Here is a 24,496-nt window from a genome sequence, read left to right as displayed (position 1 = left end):
CGTTTCCACAGGCTTTGAGGGGCCCGGGGCTGTGCCGAGGTTTCCTGCCTCTTTATTCCCTCCTGTACTGGCATCGTACGGACCCTGCGGTTTAGCTGGGGTGGGTTGTGTTTAACGCGATTCTCATCTGCAAGACAGTTTGTGCTGCCTTGGTTTATAAATCATAATTGCAAACTTAAAATGCCAAGTGAGAGGAGCGGGGCCGCTTGGTGGCACTGCGAAAATGGAGACGGCGTTGGAGGAGAGTTGTTGCCAAACAGGAAACTGCTGAGCAGCAGGCGCGGTGGTAACCGGCGGAGGGCAACCACACCTGGAGGACAGCCTAAAAATGCAGGGCCTCCATACGGAGTGACAGTAATATGACAGTGGATTTTTACATCAACGCGATTACAGTGAAAGAAGGCAGCAGTAAGTGGATTAGAATCATAGAATCACAGGACGGTTTGGGTTGGAAGGGACCTTAAAGACCATCCAGTTCCAAACCCCTGCCACAGGCAGGGACACCTTCCACCAGACCAGGTTGCTCCAAGCCCCATCCAACCTGGCCTTGAGCACTGCCAGGGAGGGGGCAGCCACAGCTTCTCTGGGCAACCTGGGCCAGTGCCTCACCACCCTCATAGCAAAGAATTTCTTCCTCATATCTCATCTAAATCTCCCCTCTTTCAGTTTAAAACCATTCCCCCTCATCCTGTCACTCCATGCCCTTGTAAAAAGCCCCTCTCCCACTTTCCTGTAGCCCCTTCAGGCACTGGAAGGCTGCTAGAAGGTCTCCTCAGAGCCTTCTCTTCTCCAAGCTGAACAGCCCCAACTCTCTCAGCCTGTCTCCAGAGCAGAGGTGCTCCAGCCCTCTGAGCATCTTCGTGGCCTCCTCTGGACTTGTTCCAACAGCTCCGTGTCCTTCTTCTGCTGGGGGCCCCAGAGCTGGACGCAGCACTGCAGGGGGGGTCTCACGAGAGGAGCAGAGGGGCAGAATCCCCTCCCTCACCCTGCTGGCCACGCTGCTGGGGATGCAGCCCAGGGTACGGTTGGCTTTCTGGGCTGCAAGCGCACGTTGCCGGCTCATGGTGAGCTTCTCGTCACCCATCAAAGACCATTTGGTCAGAGCACAGAGCTGCTCCCTGCAGTAGCGATCTGTCTTGCATCATTTTCCAACCCAAACCACGCTATGATTCTGTGACGATGATTCTATGATGTGCAGCTGCTCTGCACGTCATGGATTGTAGGAGTCGGAGAAATGTCACCCCCAGGTTCCCTGTACAGACTGCCAGGGGATATAGCAAAGATTCACAAACTTTGGACATCTGGACTAATCCAAAAATCGTTGATTTCCTATAAAAGATGAGTATGGAGGTTACTGACTGCTGCCAGGTTCCCCAATGGTATGAAAAAGATCCAATTAAACAACAGAGCTACAGGAGTTCATATTTGTGGACTCTGCCCACAGAGTCCAATCCAATGCAGTCCTCAGTGTTTGCTGATTTTTGTTGCTCCCCTATTTCTACCAAATCAGTGGAATTTGAGGGCATTCAGCAGTTCTGCCTTAGGATATAGTCCAATGATGTGAGTCATGCTGAACCACAAGTTTTACAGAAAAAAGGAGTTTAGGAGTGTCTTCCTTCCAAGCAAAAAATCATTTGTTCTTACTGTATACGTACATCTGAAGGACTCTTTTATGCCAAAACAATACTTGTTTATTCCTCAGAGTGTCTAGACTGGCGCATTTGCTAGTTCCCACTCAAGTGGGTGTTGATACTGAACTTAGGAAGCGTGGCTGCAATATAGACGGGGCTTTAATCTCACTAACTCAAATCACATCGGTGATAACGTGGCAGTACGTGCTTCAAGGCAGACTGGTAACCCGAGTACCCAGCTCGGGTCCTTGGCAGGCGCAGGCTCTGCCGTGCACCTTCGCTGGCTGTTACCTGAGCTAACGAGGTTAAAGCCAGAATGGGTTTCCTTAACACGCTGCAGTGACACCTTCCACTAACAGTATCTAGGTCACCACAAGGGTCTTGATGTATTTGAATAATGCCATGATTTTAAAGTATTGTAATGTCACTCTAAGATAAAACACTAATAATTTTTTTCAACCAAATTCCTGATTGCTGCTGATTTTAAGAGGAATAAACACAATACCATTTCACAGAGAGAAACGAGCAATATGAATATATAAACTCATTCTCCTGTACAGATGTTATACATTCCTGAAAGATTAATTGCATCATTCTCACACAGTCCTGATGATTTTATGATTATATGCCTACATTTTAGCCACTGAAGTTTTGAGAACCAATTTGAATTCATCTGTTTCTTGACAAGGCAACTGTCATTATTGGATACATTTTGTACCGAGGAGAGATCATTATGTGGAAATCTCCTAACTTGCTCTTTCTACTCTTCATTTGTTCACATGGGATATTGTTTGTGAGGGTAATTCTTTCCACCCTTGCATAAATGCACATTACTGAAGAGCAATATGGAGCACGTAGGGAAACCTATCTCCAACTTTAGCCGTGAAATAATTACAATTTCTGAATATATTTTTCGTGAAAGTTCACACAAATGGAGTTACAAAGCTGTAGCCCACAGCACCACATACTTGCCACTTGCATGGAGTCAAAGAAGATCCTCTGTACGCAAACTACTGTGTGTGGAGCCCAGCACGATGCTGCAGAGGACACAGAGTAGTCACAGAATTATGGTGTGGTTTGGCTTGGAAGGGACCTTAAAGATCATCCAGTTCCAATCCCCTGCCACAGGCAGGGACACCTTCCACCAGACCAGGTTGCTCCAAGCCCCATCCAACCTGGCCTTGAACACTGCCAGGGAGGGGGCAGCCACAGCTTCTCTGGGCAACCTGGGCCAGTGTCTCACCACCCTCACAGTCAAGAATTTCTTCCTAATATCTAATCTAAATCTCCCCTCTTTCAGTTTAAAACTGTTCCCCCTCGTCCTATTGCTACTCGCCCTTGTCAAAAGTCCTCCTGCCAAATTTAATTGATAGCCTCTTGATCGAGTGTTGTGCACCAAAACCATTACGGCGCATTGGCTGTTGTTCCCACTTCTGCTTACGCTTTTCATCTGAAGTGTTTGCTAGTTTAAAAACCAGAACAAATTCTAGGAGCAGAAAATAGAAGCAAAATTCCTGTCTTACAGTGATGAGGAAACACAGTTAAGCCTTCTACTGCATTTTCTTGCTCTGCTGTTTGGGTTTCATTTTACACAGCAGCACGTTTTTCACAGGAGTGTGAGGTAGCCACCCACCAAACCGTAATGCCTCAGCTTGTAGCCTGGGAAGAGGGTACGGTCCGAGCAGGCAGGAGAGATACACATTTGGACTCTCACCAGGATTAGTTTGGAGAGCATCCTCCATTTCCTGAGTATTTGCTCTACCACCTAGATGAGCACAGACAACAAACTACATCAAATGCAACCTCTACAGCCCACGGTGTTAAACAGAAACGGGTAACCTTGCTCTGTTCCTTCAAAGAACCCTTCAAAGGACCTCTAAGGGTTCTGTTCCTTCAAAGAACCCTTAGAGACTCCTACACCCCAGATGTCTGGGCCCGGGATCCCAAGCTGATGGAAACACCCACACACTGGCTATGCAAAGCAGGTCTCATACATCCCTTGTTTGATGTTTCCTGCAACCAGGTCTCTGCTCGGTAGGTGGGAGTTTCCATCGCCCTTGGGAGGTGTCTTAACACTTTTTGGGCTATAAATAGAGGTACCCGACTCTGGGTATTATATTGCACTCCGGCAGCCTGATACCTAACAGCTAGGTGTTGTAGCGCATTTATAAGCTCCCAGCTTCCACTGGAGCTAGTCTAAAATGCAAACTAGCAATCTTATAATGCGAAGTACAGTTGGAAACAAAGCCTGAGTAGTTTTTATCTCAGCATATCTTTACATCCTGTTATTTACAGTACGTTTACACCAAATGTTCCCTGCTGTTAAGAGATTTCACTCAAAAACCTGCTCTAGCACTGCAGGTGAAAGCATCCTGCAGCCGATTTCATACTCCGAGGCCCAAAGCCACATTCTCAAGGAAATCACATTTCTTTTCAAACAGACTCAAACCTTTTTGGTTTTCTTCCATGGGGAAGAGGGGAGCGGGAATTAGCCCACGAATAAATGCTGGATTCAACCATAAACCACTGCTGAGCTGACCAAACTTTTTTTTGTTTCCAGGGACTTTGCAGTGGGTTACTTTGGGGGAATTGTGCTTTTATCCCCTTTAGCAAAAGCAGATGAAGAAACCGCTTAGTGCTGTGGTATTAGATGATGTTTCAGCAGCGTTAAATAGGTTTCTAATCGAGTTAGGCCAGGACCATTGTGTTTTCATATGAAAAGAGCATCCTTTTCCCTAGCTTAGACATGACTTCTAGTATTTTTTCTTTTTTCTTAAAGCCTGTATGTATTTTTTCTCAGCATGCATCTCCTTTGTGTCTCCATTGCTCAGAAGCAGAACATCTCGTAAGGAAGTTGGATGTGACTGCTGGAGTTAAGTGTTTCACAGCTAAAGCAAAAACAAAAGCGATAAGGAACAGCCTGGTTTAGAGAGTACAACAACGCTTTGAGGAATATGACTGTTAATTAAGATGGAAACAAGAAAAGAGCTATAACGACTGGGTTAATCCTATGTACTCTGACAGAGTTAAACTTCTCCAGGTCTCTGATAAGATAGGACTGGTTTTCTTTATCTATTGTTTTTTTAATGTTCAAGGCTACTGAAATGCAAAAGTGCCAGATGGCCACGCAAGCTAAACAATGTGCAAAATCTTTCTTATATTATCACTAAATGCCCTGTGGGGCGGGGGGGGGGAGAAAGGTTATTTAATCATTAGAAGTCACTTAGCAGCAAATGGCATTTAGCAACTCATTTTACCTCTATCTTCCCTCCCGTCCTCGCTTTGTCTTTGTATATAGCGGCTGTAGTCAACAGGGGCTCCAGAGGCTTTGGGAGATTCACCTCAGCCATCTGAGACGCCATGTTAATGTGATCCTGTACCTTGGCTAATTAGCTCTGCCCCTTGTCAGATCTACTGCGGCGCAGTGCTGTGCTGACACACAGCACAGCATACTTGAGAACGGTCTCAAGGATCTTCTCCCAGTATTGCATTACAGAGAATAAGCAGTGCCTTCATTGCTGACCTCCTGAAGGTTGAGAAACCAGGCCTTTTTGGTTTGCTAGCCTTGCTCTTACCCTGGATCATCTGTGGTCCCCGTTGGGGACCTGCATCCCTCCTCGCTTCCCTCTAAGCACAAACGAACTGCTGAAATCTTCTTTTGAGGAGGGGTGAGGCTCCTTCCTGCAGGAACCCCTTAGGCTCAAGCTACCATCTGGTGCCACCACTTCATTCCCCTTTTCCCAGTGCCTTCGCTTTGCATTTCACTCTTGTTCTCAATACCTTTGGTTTCAGAGGACTTCCTGGGTGCCCGTCTCTATCTCCCTGCAGGCTGAGGGCTTCACAAGGATGGCACAGAGAAGATGGCTGGGATCTGTGCTGCCATGCCTCCTAGGATACATCTACACCAGGAACAGCAGCGTGTTTTCCTCTGTCTAGAGCAGCATCTGCACAGATGATGGCAAAGGGTATTTAGTGACTGTGCCGGGGAGGCAACGTTGGAAAAACAAGCTAGCTGGCAAGGCTGGCACTGTGCTGGTGGGGTTCCAGTACCCTGAAGGACTACCCCTTCACACTCCCAGTAACCTCCCAGCAGCTCTTTTGGCCCTGCAGTAAGGAGTTAAGTAAATTTTAAAGCCAGAAGGTCTATCAGATGAGTTTCTTTGACCTCCTGCAGAGGCCAATAGATTTTTAGCCTTATTAGGTTTTTAGATTTAGAAATAGATTTTTAGCCTTATTAAATCCACTCGTAAGCTGCCGGTGCCATGCAGTGGGCTGGGAGCTGGCACCCCGTTGCTTTCAGTGCCACGTTGGTCGCTGAAACTCACAGCAACCAGCACCCCAGCATTAAGGTCCGGGCCTGGAGACACCAGGGCAAGCGAGACTGCGGGGGTCCCACGCCTGCCAGCGCTGGGGACTACGGGGAGGCCCCGACCCTGCCGGTCCCCAGCACCGGGGTCTGCCTTCAAACCTCCCTGGCCTTGAACCTGCCGGCCAGGACCTCGCGGGCCTAAGGAGACCGTTGAGGCCCTGAGGAAAGCTGCGGGCCCGCGAAGGGCCGCGGAGCGGAGCCCCGGGGCCCTGAGGAGACCCGAGAGGCCCCGAGTCGGACCCCCACCCCTGCGGCCGGTGCCTGGCGCGGCGGCGCGGCCGGTGCCTGGCACTGCGCGGGGGCGGCCGGCGGTGCCGGGGCCCTCCCCGGCGGGCCCGGGCCCGTCCCGCTCCGCCCCGCCCCGGGCGCGGATTGGCGCTGCCGGCGCGGCTCCTCCCGCCGCCGCGGCTGGGCGCAGGGGGGATCCGGCCGCGCCGAGCCCGGGCTGGCGGCTCCGCGCAGCTCGCTGCCGGGACACCCCCTCCTCCCCGCAGGAGCGCGGCCGGCCCCGCTCCGGGTAGGCTTCTCGCGGCGCGCCGGGGCTGGGACGGGGAGGCGGGGGGGGGGGGGGCGGCCGTTCGGCGCGGGGCCGCGGGCCGGGGCGGGCAGGTGGGCGGCGAGCAGGCCCCGCACGCACCGCCCGCTCTCCCGGCCGGCCATGGCGGCTCCGGGGGCCGCCGAGGGGCCGTTGGCCGCCCGCCGGACGGGGCTGCGCGGCGCCGGGCCCCGCGGAGGGCACCGGGGCCTCCTCGCTCCCCCGGCACTGCTCTTCCCCGCCGCCGCTTCTCGGGTTTATTTTGGTTTATTTTGCTCCCGGTGCTCCCCTCAGCGCCGGCGCCCTCCTCCGCGGTGCCGGGGGGATTGGTTGTGCTCCCTCCCCGGCTCCGCTGGCAGCGCTCCCGTGGCCTTCCCGCCTCCCGGGCCCGCCGGGTCTGACAGCGGGAGCCCGCTGCGGTGGCGGTGGAGGCGGGGGGCAGGACGGCTCCGTGGGTGCCGGGTCCCGTCCCCCCGGTCACGGAGCATCTCTCCTCCCCGGCGGTTGCGTAACGCGATCGCCCCCCGCCGCCGACCCACGCGTGGTCCGGGGAGAGCGGGGGTTCGTCCTCACCCCTCTGCTTTCTGTGGGTCACGGTCTCTTCGTGGGCCTGCGGGCAGGCACGTGTGGTTTTTCTTTAAAATAACCCCAACAAAACCAACCCCCTACGTGTTTTTTTCCCCGAATTTTGATTTTCTCAGTACTGTCACTTCCTGGTCGCGTTTGTCTGCAGGTCTTACCCCGTGTTTCATACAGCTCTCAGCCTTCCAGGGGGAAGGACTGTGAAGCTCGGTAAACATAAACAGGGATCCAAAAAGAAAGCTTTAATCATCATTAGATACTGTAGATAACGCTTCTAATAATGTGTTCGCGTGGGGATGGTGTAAGAACCTGAGGAAAGGTTAAAAGTACAATTACAGTGGAAGTGATTTCTTCTCAGAATTACTTCCTCCAAGGCCATACTCGAAACAATAAGCGTAGCTTTTAATTTCTTCAGTAAACTGAGGTTATTGACTTGCGCCGTGTGGCTTCCAGTCGGAAAAATCTCATTGTATCAGTCGGAGAAGTGGATCTAACGCTTGTCCTGCGAGGTGCTTTCTACAGCAGCGCAGGTCTCTGCTTTGCTTCTAAATAACCGGGTTGGATGGGGCTGTAAAGCACAGCCAGAGCAGCTCGGGGTTCGTTGCGGGCTGTAAAACCCGCCTGTGAAGTTGTGTAAATGCTCGAGTGGTTAACCCTGCTGTGCTGCGTGCTATCTTGGCTGTGCCACGGCTCTCCGGATCCAGTTTTGGTAGCTCGAGATATCCAGGTTAGCTTTGAAAGCAGCTAACGTGCGGCACGGACTCGAGTCGCGAGTCTTAATGAGTGTTTGCGTAGTGCTTCGTGTTTTCTCGGATGAAAGGTTTTACGTAATTGGCCGTTGTAATTGTCTGTTACCCCTAGAGAAGAGACAAAAAAAACAACAAAAAAAATAAGTGTGGAGTTGTTTTGGACGTCCAAAGTCTAAATCCATAAATGCCTGTAGGTTGTTAATGTTGTTACTGCTTAACGTGGAGGCAGCAAAATGACTGGCCAAAAAAAATAATCTAGTTCAGTTCTCCTTTTGAGCTGTTTGATCAGCATCATCCGGACAAATGACATCCTGCTTACGTCTGAGCTGGTTGTTCTTCAGTGCCCAGAAGAATTCCTAATGCGGCTCCAGTTGCACCAGAGTTGCATATTTATTATTTTTTTTCACCCTTGAAATCTTAACTGGCAGCCTTTTACAGTGTTTCGATTCCTTTTTAATAAATAGCTAATCCCTTGCTGCAGGGGATGGGAGTGTTTTGAATGCAGCGTTTTTGGGTCCTGAGCGGAGGGGGAAGGGAGCGCCTTGTATTGCTTTCCAGCAGCCACCCGCCTTCCCCGGCCCTGAGTGAAAGAGCCTTATTGACTGGTTTTGAAGGTAACGTGCCCAATTCTCCTCTTACGTGCTAAAAACCATAAATTTGCTGTAGCACAGAGCCTTTGAGGGGAAGAAATGGAATGTCAAGGAGCCTGGGCTTCATCACAGGCAGCCTGCTAACGAAGGCGGTGTCTGTTAATTGCATCGCACTTATCAAAATCTCCCCTTCTAATGACAATGTTCCATTTGAATAGGTGTGAAAAGTTGTGGGATTTGATTTAATACCAGTGTCTTAAAATCATCTTGCACACTCAGTATGACTAAGTTGTCTGTCTCATGTTTAATTGGAGAGCGAGCAGAGGTTGAGGAGGAAGCTGGGTACATTTCACTTGCACTAAATGCTCTTTAAAATCTTTTCTCCATTTAGATAAGGATCGTGAAGAAGCGTGAGTGACTTGTCAAGTGCTAAGCTGCAACTAATTTTCTTACAGGCGTATAAAACATCTTTCTGTGTCCCTTAAAACTGGAAGCTCGTCTCGTAGCATGCTGTGGCCGTGTAGCGCGGCGTTGGTGAGCTCTCCGCTGGCTTGAATAGCAGCAAGAGCTTGTGTTCATAGAGACTGGCCTGGAGTTCCCATGCCAGGAAGGGCTGTGGTTTTGGGGTACAGAGGTGCCAAGGTCGATTTCTGCTGCTGTGAAGTTGAATACTGTGTAGTAGACACACCATACTACCTAGGTAGTAACTATCCCTGAGGTTCCAGGTGTCAACACGCTCATCACAACGTGTTATTTTCACTTCTCGCTGCCCTGTGGCGTAGCAAAACAAACAATTCGGTATAATCCTCAAACACTGGTTGCTTTATTACCAGCAGATATGGCATGTTTCTGTATTCCCCTTGCAGGTTTGATACCTGGTTTCAGAGAAGATAGCAGCTTTTCTTGTACTACTGCTACTACCACCTGGTAGTTGAGTCTGTAAGGAAAACATAGGACTGGTCCTAAGCCTATGATTAAAGATAATGCAGCTTTGGAAGCATCTCTCTTGTCTGTGTCTGCTGCTTTTTTTGGCTCTTGGGGATTATTTGGTCAGTGGATGTCTTACTCGATGGTCCTAGCCATACATTAAGCCTTTGAAGGGGATCTTAGTAGTGAAAGTTGCTGGTTAGAGATCAACCTCCCAGCTTTGTAAGCTCTGCAGTAAAGAGGGCACAGGAATGCTGCTTTGGTATGTGTGGCTGCTCAGTTTTTATTTGTGCCATATTTTACTGGTTTTGTTTTCTAAGCTATTTTGATTCTATTGGCTTCTTAAAGTTAGAATCTATTAAAGTCAGCGTGACAGACTTTTTTTAATGTATGAATGTTGTCCTTTTTTTCTACCCTTAAGAGATGAATCGGGATAATTGTCCATAGTGCAGATTCTGGCTGTAGTTGTAGGATTTGTATTTGGAATTTGTGGCTGTGGAATTTGTGTTTATTCCCCAAATAAGTTTTCCTTTTTGTCTTGTTGTAGAAGGTGAATATTTGCTGTATCACTTGCTAATCCTGCTGTTGCAGTCTTATGCCTAGAGCATGACTGGAGATGTATTTACTGCTGTAGGCATGGTGGTTAGTTTTAATCTAGCTATTTTGGGTATTAAACACAGAGAAATCACAACAGGAGTGGCTTTGGGTGGGCTTGTGTGACTCCCATCGATGGTACTCGCTTTGACAGCCAGTTCGTGGTAAAAACTAGGTGTTTGCAGTGTCATTGCGATGGGTATCAGAGGCAGATGGATTAAATATAGCTCAGGTGTGCCTAAACCTGTTGTGGTTGCACCTCCTGTTGCAGTACAGAGGTAATACGAATGTTTACAGAGATCACCCTCCTACACATCGGAGGTTCAGCTACATCTGATAGCGAGTTGCTGCTGGGCAGCCACATGACTACTTGATACTGCTTTGAGAGTAAAAATATACTACAGAGGGATGCATAAATGGCTGTTAAGAAAATGTCCGCTTTTTAAGAAAATAAATATATCATTAAGAAACAGCTGACTGGTATCTTGGGGTGCAGAAAGTAGTGTTATTTTCCATGTGATTAAAAAAAAAAATCCCTGCTATGTCTGTAGCTCATGGCAAAGTAATGGCATTTAGGTAGCACGGAGGCTGAATTTCTGCCAGTTAAAATCTTGCTGCCCTAATGTGCCATTCTGTGCAGCGCTGGGAAGCTAATATACAATGTTCTTCTGCCTTGCAGCAAAACAACTGGTTATTAAAAATTCAGCAGATGTTGTGGTTCACTTAACTACTTGCTCTTGCATCATTCAGGTCATATCACACAATTAATGTTGCTAATGTTCAATCTAGCTTTTTTTTGTTCTAAGAATGGAAATTATCTGAACTACCATGGGATTTACAGAACTGTTTTGGCAGGAACTGGGCTATGCAAAGTAAATTATTCAGAGCTGTTTTCATCCTTCCCCTAACTTGGAGGATCTCCTTTTGATTTCTCAAATGTTATTCGTTCGTGCCAGACAGGGCTTTCATTTTTTGCAGCTTTTCTCACTTTAAAAATCAAAGTGTTTTCCTCTGCTTGCTTTGAGATAAATGAAACTCCCTGGTTGAGAAGGGGGTGAAAGCACGATAGGTATAAGTGCTTGCTTTCTTACTTAAACTGAGTATTTCGTTTGGCCACAGAAATATTTTTGTATGAGAATTCTCGTTTTGTTTCGGGCAGGGTTTCCACTGTTTTCAGTACATCTACTTTTAATGGGCACAGTTTTGGTTAATAGCATTCAATCCAGCGTGTCACTTACTTGACTTTTAAGTTAGAGTTAAACTTTACTTTCCCCTCCCTATGTTTCTTTAATTATGTAGGGTCTGGCTGCTTTTTGTACCACACACACAGGTTCTGGAAACCTTTTCTGGGCTACCTGGAGCTACAAAGCAATGTTCGTGTAGCAAAGACTCGTGACTTGTTTTCACTTCCTTCGCCACATTTCTGTTCGGAAGCTGGTGCCTGTGTGACACAAGCAGCAGCCTGTCCCTTCTCTTCGTGTTGGGTGTAGTAGCTGTTTTTTTGGTTGACCACCCTGCTCTTAAGACTTTGCTGATGCTCGCAGGAGGAGATTGGATGCTCCTAGGTGAGTGCCCCCTAAACTGGCTGCATGCATTGACGTACATCTTCATGGTTCTGGGCCCTGCACTTCAAGAAAGATGTTGAGGTGTTGGAGCGAGTCCAGAGGAGGGCGACAAAGCTGGTGAAGGGTCTGGAGGGTCTGACCTACGAGGAACGGCTGAGGGAGCTGGGGCTGTTTAGCCTGGAGAAGAGGAGGCTCAGAGGTGACCTTATTGCAGTCTACAGCTGTCTGAAGGGAGGTTGTAGTGGAGTGGGAGTCGGCCTCTTCTCCCAGGCAACTAGCGATAGGACAAGAGGACACAGCCTCAAGCTTCGCCAGGGGAGATTCAGGTTGGACATTAGGAAGAAGTCCTTTTCAGAAGGGGTCATTAGGCATTGGAAGGGGCTGCCCAGGGAGGTGGTGGAGTCACCATCTCTGGAGGTGCTTAAGAAAAGCCTGGCCATGGCACTTAGTGCCCTGGTCTAGTTGCCATGGTGGTGTCAGGGCAATGGTTGGACTCGATGATCCCAGAGGTCTCTTCCAACCTGGTTGATTCTGTATGGATCGTGCTGCTATAAGCACGATAGAAATACCAAGGTTAAGGCAGGCAAACAACTGAGAAAAGTTGCTGGGTCTTTCAACGCCTTTGAGAGTAACTTGCTGTACTGGGGCAGCTCTTGGCTCGCACGTTTAGAGGAACTAAATTCAGAATGTGGAACGCAGGTGGAGTATTTTCGTCAAGGGCACACGTGAGGTTCAGCTGTTGCTCCACACACTGTGGCAGGTAGCTTGAGAATAGCAAGGTTTAGGAGAAGGCTGTATCTTTTTAAGCATGAAGTAACTGACAGATTGGTAATGGCAATGGAAAAGCTGGATTTCTGCGCTACAGTATGTGATACACAATATATAATGCATACGCCTATAAACCCGGTTTTGGAGAAGTAATGGGCAAAAACTGGAGACTTTCAGTTTATGCACATTGTTTGAACTTGCAATTTGGATGACTTTTTGTGATCTGTCGATTAGCACATCAAGAGGATGTTATTTTTAGTCAAGGCAGATATTTTTCTTTGGAAGAACCTGTTTGGACTATTAGCGCTAATGTACTTTGAGAGAACTTGTTTCAGCTAAATTGTCTGCAGACAGTTTGAAAAATGGCTTCAACATGGCTTCACCAAGGGGAAGTCATGCTTAACCAACATGATAGCCTTTTATGAGGACGTAACCCAGTGGATAGATGATGGTAAAGCTGTGGATGTGGTCTGTCTCGATTTCAGTAAAGCGTTTGACACGGTCTCCCACAGCATCCTCGCAGCTAAACGGAGGAAGTGTGGTCTGGATGATCGGGTAGTGAGGTGGATTGTGAACTGGCTGAAGGAAAGAAGCCAGAGAGTGGTGGTCAATGGGACAGAGTCCAGTCGGAGGCCTGTGTCTAGCGGAATCCCTCAAGGGTCGGTACTGGGACCAGTACTATTCAATATATTCATTAATGACTTGGATGAGGGAATAGAGTGCGCTGTCAGCAAGTTCGCTGATGACACCAAACTGGGAGGAGTGACTGACACACCGGAAGGCTGCGCAGCCATTCAGAGAGACCTGGACAGGCTGGAGAGTTGGGCGGGGAGAAATTTAATGAACTATAACAAGGGCAAGTGTAGAGTCCTGCATCTGGGCAAGAACAACCCCATGTACCAGTACAAGTTGGGGACAGGCCTGTTGGAGAGCAGCGTAGGGGAAAGGGACCTGGGGGTCCTAGTGGACAGCAGGATGACCATGAGCCAGCAGTGTGCCCTTGTGGCCAAGAAGGCCAATGGCATCCTGGGGTTGTTAGAAGGGGTGTGGTTAGCAGGTCAAAAGAGGTTCTCCTCCTCCTCTACTCTGCCCTGGTGAGGCCACATCTGGAGTATTGTGTCCAGTTCTGCGCCCCTCAGTTCAAGAAGGACAGGGAACTGCTAGAGAGAGTCCAGCGCAGAGCCACGAAGATGATTAAGGGAGTGGAACATCTCCCTTATGAGGAGAGGCTGAGGGAGCTGGGTCTCTTTAGCTTAGAGAAGAGGAGACTGAGGGGTGATCTCATTAATGTTTATAAATATGTAAAGGGCAAGTGTCATGAGGATGGAGCCAGGCTCTTCTCAGTGACATCCAATGACAGGACAAGGGGCAATGGGTACAAGCTGGAACACAGGAGGTTCCACATAAATATGAGGAAAAACTTCTTTACAGTGAGGGTGCCAGAGCACTGGCACAGGCTGCCCAGAGAGGTTGTGGAGTCTCCTTCTCTGGAGACATCCAAAACCCGCCTGGATGCGTTCCTGTGTGATATGGTCTGGGTAATCCTGCTCCAGCAGGGGGTTGGACTAGATGATCTTTCGAGGTCCCTTCCAATCCCTGACATTCTGTGATTCTGTGAAAAATGAAGTATTAACTAAGTAAACCCTCTCCCAACCTCTCTAGTGTCCTGTTTAGAATGATGGAAAAGGAGGACTCATGTTGGCTTTTGCATACTCCTGATACCATGTATACCTGTACCCCATATGCTGTACTTGCTGAATTGATATTCAGGATAATATGTTTAATCTCCAATTGCAAAAAAATAACTTCACACACAGCTAATTCCATCTGCTGGAAAAATAAGAGTGAGACTAACTTCATCACTTACTTGGGACCCGCTTTTTGCTGTGCTAATTACTATGTATGAACTTGGGAAATTTGCATGATTTTTTGGCAAACTTAAGCGGCAGCAATTTGATTTAGACTTTTATTAACTTTAAACATCCCTAGCAACCCCTAAGCTACCTCTAGCTCTAGCTTTGGTGTTTTACAAGCTTTGATTTAGTAAGCTTCAGTAACTTTTTTTTTCCCCTCCTTGCAATGACTTTATATATATCTAACAGCAGCTTGCTGCCATATCCAGTAACTTTCAACCTGCAATCTAATCCAAAATTTCTTCTGTCATTCAAATAAAATAGGGTTGAAAATAAACTCTCATAAAACAAATGCTAAAATAGTAACATTAGAAGCTAGGTTTCAGTTGCTCTTCTGCAGCATGAAAAGAGCACTTGAAAGATTTTAGGTATAGATGGTTTTCAAAAAGTAACGTTGGGGAAACTGGGGCATGTCAAGCCTGGTCCTCATTCTGCTAAAAGCTGGTCTCGTGATGTGAATTCTTAAGCTCCAAAGAGTTTGGATATAAAGTCGTCATTGCAGATAGCTACTAAACCTTCTCTCCTACTAAAAGTTGGGTTTTGACACATTTTCTGCTTCTCAAGGTGTCTAGCAATGCCTTTTCCACTTGGTTTGCTTTTGTTCTTGTGACCTTCTGCTTTTACTGGTTTTGCTGGTTGGCGGTCAGTGGAGGCATACAATCTGTAAAGTATTAGAATGACTGGGATTTTATAGTAAAAAATACTGTCTGCTTTATTGGAATGCTGTTATTTACTGGCTAATTTTCTTTTGGATGCAGTAGACAGGATTAATTTTAAAATTGGAACTATTTTCTGTGTTACGGTCTTAGCCTGTTTTCTGTCTCAGTACTGTAAGAAACTTCCTATTTTTCTCTGTGCAATTGCAGTCCTGTCTCTTTGTGCCTCTTTCCTCCTCCCTCTTATTCTGTTGATCACATAAGAATGCAGTTTCTTCTTTGGGATGAACGGGGTTATATTGCTAGGCTCTTTAATTCCTCTCTAATTGGCAGAAAGCCAAGCATAAAATCTTGTTCATAAGACACTCTAGAGATTTCTTTGTACATGCTGTTATTTTCTTTGCATGCTTAACATCACTAAAAAGATTTTATTTTTTTTTTCCTCCCCAAAGTCTAGACCAGGCATAATTATGTTTGTGTATGTGTAGGCTTGGGTGTTGCTGCTCTGCAGCCCAACAAGCAATTTGAAGTCCTTGGGCAGTTTAAGACCAAAATTTCTTGTAGCATCAAAGGCAGCAGCTATCTCTGCATCTGGGTAGGTGAAATAATTTTCTGTTGTATCTAAACTTCAAAGGCTAACTCGTGGCTTGTGCCTGTGGTTTGGCTTTCTGCGGTGTGTCGTACTGGAGGCTATATTTTTAAAAAGAGTTTGGACACTGGGTTCAAACAGGACTTGCTGTGTATTGAGTGATGGTAGCTAGGGTTGAACTGGGGTTTGTGTTCTCCAGCTCACGTGCTTCCAGAAGCAACTCAGTTCCATTTTGACTTGTAAAGCTCTTAATTGAGGTCTTTGTTCTGAACTTTTCCTCACCGCAATAAGCAAAGCGTACAAATCCTTTCCATCATGAAGCCTCCGCTCTGGCGTTGGGACTGCGGCCTTCATGTATTTATGTCTTCAAACCTTTTGTACTTCCTCATGTCCTGACTCCTGAGGTCGAGAGAAGTTCCCTGTAAACACGTATGCAGAGCTGCCCCTTACCCTCCTGCTGCTAGGCTGCTCTTGCTTTGGTGTTTAACGGTTGGACTCGATCTTAAAAGTCCTTTCCAACCAAGATGATCCTGTGATTCTATTGCTGTGACTATCACTGTGACTGCCGTTTTCTCATTCATTTGCCTTCCTCACCGCCTGCACGTGTCCCCGTCCTGGGAAGAGAAGGGCTCCTCTGCACAGGGCGTTTGCACCCTGGGCCATCCACTGCTGAACAGTTCAGGGTGTGCAAGGTGTGGTAGCTTGAGCCAAATGTCCAGGAGTTGGTAAGTAAACTCCAAAAAAAGCCTTTAAGGAAAGCCTGTCCTCTGGAAATGGGTTTCTGGACCTCAGTTTAACCAACAGGGCACCAGAGCTTGCCATCAAGTGTGGGACAGACTGTTGGCTTCTCACTTTTTTTTTTTTTTCATTTAATTTCCTTTCCAAATGACTCTACTGTCATTTTTTTTAACGAGGCAACTTTATCTTACTAAGCACATGAATGAAGCGATGCAAAGGGTGCTTGTTTATGCGTCTGAAATCTAAGTAAATCTGCCATCGCTTGTGAAATTTGGGCTGTGGGAGGATTACTGATAGCAATGAATCCATCTTCCATGGTGTTAAGAAAAAAATCCCTGTGTCTCACTTAGAATGATTATGGATTTTTTTAGATGCAGTAGGACTGCAGATGTAGTCATATTAAAATGTATAATAACTTGCTTTGGATTGGTCTCGCAGCAGAAGCCGTTGGAGACACGGCTTTGGTGCTGGTTACTGGGAATTATCTTGTAATGCAGCTTCACAGCCCGTGCTGCCAACGGGAGCTCCGAGCCCTTTGGGTCACGCTCCCTCCACGGATGGTGCATGGGTTGCCACTGACAGTGGACTAAACCAGTTAGTTCCTAACGATTGCTTTGTTAGGCTTGAACAGCTTCTGGGATTGTTAAAATGGCGTCTGCTGATGTGCCAGCTGTAGGCTTTGGGGTAGATTGTAGGATAAATAGTAATGGTTCACATACCTCCGTAGCAAATGTCTCTGCAGCATTCTGCATGTTCTTCCCACTTTAAAAGGTGTGGGTTTTTTCCCCTTTTTCCTCTTTTGGATCAGTAAATGTAGCCAGTGAGGAAAGGGTTGCGTATGAATGTTGTGAAGTTAACACAACTTCATCCCTGGCCTGACTGAATCCAAGAAGTGAAGGCACCAGTGTCCTGTAGGGATGGCCCATAGTCTTTGGGAAAACATTTTTAAGAGTTTGGGAAGAGCTTAACTTGGAAAAAAAAAAGTCAAGGAACTCAATATGAGTGTAAAATTGTTGCATCTGTAGTGGAGCAAGTGTGTTGTTGTTGCTAGTTGCATTAATATTGGTTGTAAGGTTGGGTTTTTTAAAATTCTTTTTTAGGGGAGACGGGGGATTGCCCAACCCTCCCTTGTGTTACGTGGGTCACAGCACACCAACAAGGAACTGGTTTCCATCAGGTGTCTGTCCAGGCAGAACAAAGACAGTTAAGGACCCAGGAGTCTGTCAGGCTGCTTTCCATTTGGAGAAGCCTAGAAATTAAAAAAAAAAAAAAAAAAAAGGAAACATAGAAGTTGATGATCACAGATAGAGAAACTTTACTGGGATATAAGTGAGGTAAAGGCTGTTGGTCTAACTAAAGACATGCCATCTCCAAACTGGTATCGCTGGGGTGGAGGGGAGGATGGGTGAGCTTTTGAGCATGCATAATTGTCAGCATATATTTTATCAGGAATGCAATTTGGAAGATGGGCTTTACTGTGAGTTGTCATTTGGCTTTGGGGTGTCTGGGGCCTTTCTGCATCTTCCATAGATTAGTCGCAGGTATGGAAGGAGCTGTGTGTACCACTTTACAAACATGAAGTGCAACTCTAAGGGAAGGGTGCAAATTGCTCATGTAAAATGAGCCAACATTTTGAGTCTGGAGTCAGTAAAGCTAGACAGAGTGCCAGCAAGCGATACCTGGATCCTGACTTTAATATATTCACTTCACAGTGGTCATGCCCAAGGAGGATTAGTGAAAGATGCTTTAACTTAAAGCTAGTAGGAACAGCAGTGCTTTTTTCCTTTGAAAAGTGGTGTGCTTTTACTGGAATAGCTAAATGTAGGCATGTCAAGCTTAATGTATGCGTGTGTGGGTACCTGAGAAAACATCCCATCAAGTAAACCAGTAACTTTCTTCTGGGGAGATGCTGAGAATATCACCTTTGCTGGCAGTGAGGGCCAAGGCAGGCTTGTTAGCAGCTGGTAGGCGACAGCTCTGCTTTGCTTTGTAGGTATTTTAAGTGATGAGGGGAGCAGAGCTAGAGGGAGAGGTGATAATGTCTGTGCTGTTTTTCTTTTTAGAGGAGGAGGAGATGGGACTAGTTGCATACCTTCCAATTGCAGTTACTTCATTACCCAATAATCATTGGAGCAGCCCTGCAGTCTGCTCTGATAGCAGATAAGTGGCGTGGCTTACAGCACTTTAATCTAAACAAAACTTAAGTGCTTTTTCCTTTTTCCCTGGAGTGAAATTGTAATTTCATTATGTGAATGTTAGCCAGGACAAAGTTGTGGGGGGGGGGTTTCGTTTGTTTTTTTTGTTTGTTTTTTTTTCAGCTGTCATGGTATTTCTCTGGGCTTTGTGCATGTTAGAGGTGTGTCCCCAGCGTATGTACCAAAAATACCCTAAAATACTGCATTCCCTTACCTGGCAGCTTCAGTTGAAGGTTTTCCAAGTGCTTTGCCAAGTGAAGATCTGGTTAGCTTTGACGTTGGATGTCTCGGAGGGTTTAGATATAAACCAGTGAGCGTTTAGATGATATTTCCTTTCCGTAGTGATAAATGTTAATTAGTTTTTCTGTCTGCATTAGGGCCCTGAATAGTCAAGTCTGCCGCTTCAGAATGCGAGTCCCTGCAGTGAGAGTGGTCACGTTGGTGAGTCTGGAGCAGAACCGTGTAGTTTTGGTTTCCTAGACATGGTCTTATATGCAACCCATATGGTGCAAAAGAGAATTATTGGGCAGAGCTTTGGAGAGGGTTTTTGCCTTTCTTTGAAAGAGGGTCAAAGTGCATTTGTGAGTCAGGTTGAATCCTGATAAAATACGTTCTTGGAACTGATGTTTCTGAAAGACAGTGATTTTGAGGTACTGGCTTAAGGCTGTGAGAGCACCACAGATGAGTGCTTGGGTTTTGCATAGCATAGTCCTGGGCAAAGCTTTAACTCTTGTCAGGCCAACTTTTTCTGGACTGCCATAGAACTGTTAAATCTGATCTGTTCCTAAAAAGACAGCTGACTGTGCAGTCTGAGCCACATGCAATTCTTTGTCTCTGCTTTTGACTTGAATGGAAAAGTAGTTTGTTTTCGCATTAAATCGAACTCCACTGTCACTGCCCCGAAGGGGGTCTATTCTTGTAGGCTCTGCGTGGACTCCAGGCACGGTGCTCTTGGCTCTCTGCTTTTTGCTGTAAGCACGGTAACTCAGGTCAGGGGGATGGGAGGATGGTAGCCCACTAAGATACATGTTGACGGGTAAAACGTATTGGGAAAGAAAAGGTGATACACTTTTTTAATGGTGATAGTTTTTGTAAGTTTGGGCTTGGTTGTGTTGGTTGAACTGGGTTGATGGGGTTGATCACATAGAGTGACTCAGTATGGATCCAACTGCACCATTAAGCTCTTGGAATAACTTAAGGTGAAGTGATGGTGAATTTCCAAGAATTAAAGGGTATGAGGCCCCCTTAGTTGGGTCTTGCATTTATAGGATGACTTTCAGAGGGAAAGACCCAAACACGCTTTGCAGACTGGCCTGGGCATTGTGCACTGGAGTGCATCCATGCTTTGATAAGAACAATATGGGTTCTTTTAATGAGATGAACTGCATCACCTTTTTTTAAGGAGGTATTTATTTATTCATATGGGGGAAAATACTTTTTTCCTGTGAAAATCTGTAGCTGATCAGATGTAGCATCCATTTTTAGCCACCAATATTGCAGGGATGGAAGGCTGGAGTTCTAGGTTCAAGCTTGGAGCGTTATCTGGCGGCAGGGCTTCCTGACCCCTAGCCCGCTGGGGAGGTCTACCCAGCATGTTCTTTGCCGTGGCTTCCTTGTGAGAAGGTTGAAGGCCACATGAGTCTTGTGTGGTAACACTGGTGCCCGGCTACCTTTTTAAAAGCAGTTGGGGACCTTGCCTTTGTAGGGAAAAGAAGCCAAAGGATGGCCTGCAATAACTTTCTCTCATGCTGGCCAACCTTCTCTGCAGGTAATATAGGTGGAAAGGGACTCACCTACGGACAGGAGGCTCACCTGGGTAGTGAGGAAGGGTCTGCAAAGTGCAGCTTGTTCCTACGAGTGGGCGAAGCTCCTCCACCTGTATGCTTATAGTGAGGGTAAACACCATTGCTTAGAGCAAGAGCTTGGCATCTTTTGTGCTGAGGTGGGCTGCTGGCTGGTAAAATGGTGTCTCTCACAGGTGTCTCAAACCCCTAGTGCTGGATTCTGCTTTGTTAGTAGTTGAAGGGTTGTGTGCAGTTGTGTTCCCATCCTACAGTAAGAAAGCTAATCCTATTCCTCAATGATCTGTTTGTCTTCCCAGTGCTGCACTTAGTATTTTGGAATTGCCCTTGGGTCTGTGCAAGCTAAGGCTCCTGTTTTGGGGTGGTGAAGTTGCCTCCCCCGTGTTCCACTTCTCCTCTTGAGGTTTGTTAACCAGGCTTCCACGGCAGCCACCCAGCCTTGGCTCTTCTCTGGCCTTGATGTACCTCTGCATGGTTGAAGTGTGCCCTCCGTACTTCCTTCCTCTCTTTCTGGTGTTTGGCTTGGGGGTTTGATTGCCCCTCTGAAGCAACGTATGGTTGCTTGAATCGACACACGTGACTGGGGGGGTAGATGATGAGCATCCACAGGTCTTTGCATTGGTGTGTCCATGAGCTGGGATGGGTGCGCTGGGGCTAGTCGTGTGCTTTGATATCCAGTACTTAGTTAGGATCCATCTTGACTGTAGAAAATGACTTGTAGGCAAATTATCTGGAGACTTTTCTGGGGAAAAAGTTTAATGAGTACCTGAAGGGCCACAGTTCTGTCAATTGTGTGTGGTGTCATGTAGCTGTGAGCAAGTTTGCCTTATTGCAGAAGCTGGATTGATTCCTCAGGGCAGGATGGCATCTGATCTCTATGCAGAGGGAGGGGAAAAAGCTGTCCGACTTTAATCTGAATTTACTAGGTAGTTAATAAGAAAGACTTCTGCCCTGAGTAACTTGTTCAGCCTATGTTATGTTGCAGGAGCTCCATGGAGATGAAGCCTGCTGGCTTCATTTTGCTCTGAAATCCGTTTGGCTTAAAGCTGCCTCCAGAATCTCAGCCCCCGTGGTACTTCAGGCTTGCAACTGGGTGACCTGCTGGGTGTTTAAGGGCTGAGGTTGCGGCAAAGCCTGAGTGCTTTGGTGGCTGAAAGGTGACATTGACACGTGGAACTTGTCATTCAGGTGTCCTCATGATGAGAGAACACCTTTATAACTTGCAATTTGTATTTAAAAGTAGAGGGGATTTAATTTTTGTTTTCTCTGCAGTTGTGGTGCATAGGAGCAATTAGCTGTCGTGATGTTTGGCACTGGAGCTGCCTGTGGTGGCTGATTGCGTAAGCTGGCATTGCTAAACCGAGCAGGGAGCAAGTGAAGGTGTTTGCACCAGTCATTTAGAAACTGGTGTAATTCAGGTCTGAATCAAGCTCAGACTCAGGCTCAAACAGGTTGTGGAATTTATTTATACAACACCACTGGGGTGTGTGGCATTGCAGAGAGAAATAAACAATGGTTCCCAGCCCCGAGGCTTGTGTTTGGTATTAGATAACGAGGCATGGGGTAATTATAGCCAGGGACCTGGGTGGAGGGGTTAGGAGAGGGTGAGGGTTACATCCGTGTAGAGAACATGAAACGTTCCTTCTTGTGCCTGCAGCTTCTTAATGGCACTGTTAAGAAACTGTGGGAGGTTATAGGAAGGCTGGAGGTCAGCTTTGCAGAAGGAAGCGTTGAGTGAGTTATAGATGTGTGGGTTAATAGGAGAAAGCGGAAGGAGGTGAACTGAAGCTAGTTGAGCGTCTAGGGAGTGGCTGGGCTTACACGGAGGCTGAGCACTCAAAAGCAATGGCCCTCAAGGGTCTTGAGGAATTTGGGTGTTAGAGCAGTGACTGGGAAATCCGCACCCAAACCCCTAAACATCTGTGCTTGATGTGAATGGAGGGACAGATAAAGAAAGGGGTCCAGCGTGGCTTCTGTGAGCTTTGTGGTCTCTGCTCTTTGCTGTCCCTGCTGCCTGGGCTCCCACCGTGCCAAAGCAGCTTCAGCCCAGACACCCAGCAGGACTTCTTGTGACAGGGCAGCCGCCTTCGACTGTAGTTGCTGGACTCTCTTCGGGGTGTTCTTGGTCAGTAAGCACTGAAGCCCTCCTGAACTGGTGGTGCTCCACATGTCAGCAGAGCATTGATTGTTCCCGCGTGCCCTTTGCACTGGACAAACTAAATCTTTTGGGTTTTAAGAGCTGGCTAGTAGTTGTAACACTGTTAATGTGTAACTAATTTCCTTTTTCCTTCCCTTTTGCTCTTCAGAAATGCCATTTTCGTGAGTGTGCAAGGAACCTACAGAACTGTAATGTCTAACCCTACATGGAATAACAACTCTTTGAAGGTACCACCCTTTTCTACCTACATGGCTTTGTTGCAGGTTGGGTTAATGATGCACTGATCTTTGCTTCAAAGCTCAACGTTGAAGAACCGTGTCTTATGTAATGCTGTCCCTTCCAAAAGGGTGACAGTGCTGTGACACTCCGTTCTCTGATTTCCAGAACAACTGCGGGAAACCCAGCACTTGATCTGGGATGCCAAGGGGCCATCCCTGTATCTCTGTGAACAATCTCTTTAGGCAGGTCTGGTGTTGCCTGAGGAACAGATGGTGGTTTCTATTCAGAGAGCTGAGCTAAGCTTTCTTCATACTTGGTGGCCATCCTTGAAAACGTATTGCCCTTATTTTTAGTGATGCATGATGACTTGCCTGTTTGTCTTCAGCTTAATGACCTTGTGGATTATCTTTCTTGATGAGAGGCTTCTAGCTGTATTTATTAAGAATATAATGATAAAGTGCAGTTACAGTTTAACATTGAGATTGAAACGTCTTAGCTGTTTGTGCTGCATTAACCAGCTCTCGGGCGTTGGCTTGCTCTGCTGTCTGATCCCGCACTGATGCCATAATACTGAATTTTGGACTGCCCTGTACATTACCATGGCAACAGACTGATGTCACAGACTCAAGGACATGACTTCAGTGTATGATCATGCAGAGGCACGATCAGATTTGTGAAGGAGAAAGCTGACTAATGCACATCTCAAAAGCAAACAAGGGGAATGCAGGTTGCACCTGACCAAGATGCTTCAGTATGAAAATTCCCCTCTTAGAGAAGGTAATCAGGTCTTTAAGACAGGAACAGTTCTCGTGATGAGCTTCTCTTTACCGTGGATAAGCAGACATCTTGCAGATGTCCTATGTCTTTTAAACAGGTGGTGGTCTGGGGTGGGGAAACTCTCTGGTTTCAGAGCTTTGAAAGGGCCCTTTCTTCTTTTAATATTAAAGAGCTGCTCAGTGGTCTTGTAAGCACCCTGAGAACACTTTGACTTGCTTAATGTTGTTCAAACAGTTTAATTGGTTTTCCAAAGCTTTTATTTTATCCATAACATTGGAAGGTGAAAGGGGAACTCTGCATCTGCATTATGGTCACATTTTCCTATATCCTATTAGCAGATTCCAAGATTGTTTAATGTGATCTCCACCCATTTCATTTGGCTGCAACCTTTGCTCCCATGAAAACAAGGCTGATTGTTCTGAATTGCTGTGTGTATGTGCTTTGGCACAGCATGAAGGTACCTATAATAACACAACCATTGTCTGGAAAAAAAAGCAGTTTGCAGTAATAACTACAAATAAAAGGGTGCAGTACTGGGGCAAGACAGATAATGGTCGTTTTCCCACCCGTTACGTACAGCAAATTCTCAACATGGTCACCCCTTGGCATGACAGGGATACGTGGGCTTTAGCGTAGTATGTGAATATTGGGAATAAGGGGCTGAAATATTTGCGTATTGTTCCAAGTTTCTCTTTCCTGGACGCAGTTCCATTGCTCATATCTATGGATGGGGAGACTGAATGACTTTTGCACAATGCGGTATTTTATTTGCATGCTGTGAGCAGTTTAACAAGTGTATGTGCTAAATGAAGCGTTCCAACTTGCAGTTAGCAGCTGATGCACCCTTAAAATAAAAAAAAAAAACAAACACCCCGTGCCTTTAGGTTGAACAGTGGGGTTTTGAGGGGTGACATTGTGCTGTGTGTTTGAGCGGATGGTTGGTTGTGCCAAGCCTGAATGTTAACTGGAAATGCTGTGGGATTCAGCAAAAAAACAGCTAAAACTCCCTCGTGCTGAAGTAATTTTTGCTCATCTCTGCGCGTCGTGGAATTAAAAGCTGTTACAGCGCAAGACTGGGAAGTAACGTAATTGTTTTAAATGTTCGGTGTCACAGGAATTGAGGATATTTAACAGAAACT

At 46.8% G+C, this 24,496-nt stretch overlaps 1 protein-coding gene across 4 annotated transcripts in view; it reads left to right on the top strand.

Moving 5' to 3' along the window:
- Positions 1–6,410: 6,410 nt before the first annotated feature.
- The window catches only part of FBXO34 (F-box protein 34), a 44,889-nt gene continuing 26,803 nt past the window's right edge, over positions 6,411–24,496 (top strand). For 2 of the 4 annotated variants that reach the window (XM_068398787.1, XM_068398785.1), the window contains exons 1-2: positions 6,411–6,517; positions 22,510–22,588. The gene's annotated coding sequence lies outside the window, so the exon portion shown is untranslated. The remainder of the gene's footprint in view (positions 6,518–22,509; positions 22,589–24,496) is intronic. The other 2 variants (XM_068398788.1, XM_068398786.1) reach the window with 1 other exon arrangement.

This window comes from Nyctibius grandis, chromosome 4 (assembly GCF_013368605.1).
Source record: "Nyctibius grandis isolate bNycGra1 chromosome 4, bNycGra1.pri, whole genome shotgun sequence".
In the NCBI taxonomy this organism is placed as follows: domain Eukaryota; kingdom Metazoa; phylum Chordata; class Aves; order Nyctibiiformes; family Nyctibiidae; genus Nyctibius; species Nyctibius grandis.
Note: the sequence above shows the minus strand (reverse complement) of the source record. Positions and strands in the feature narration are given on the sequence as shown.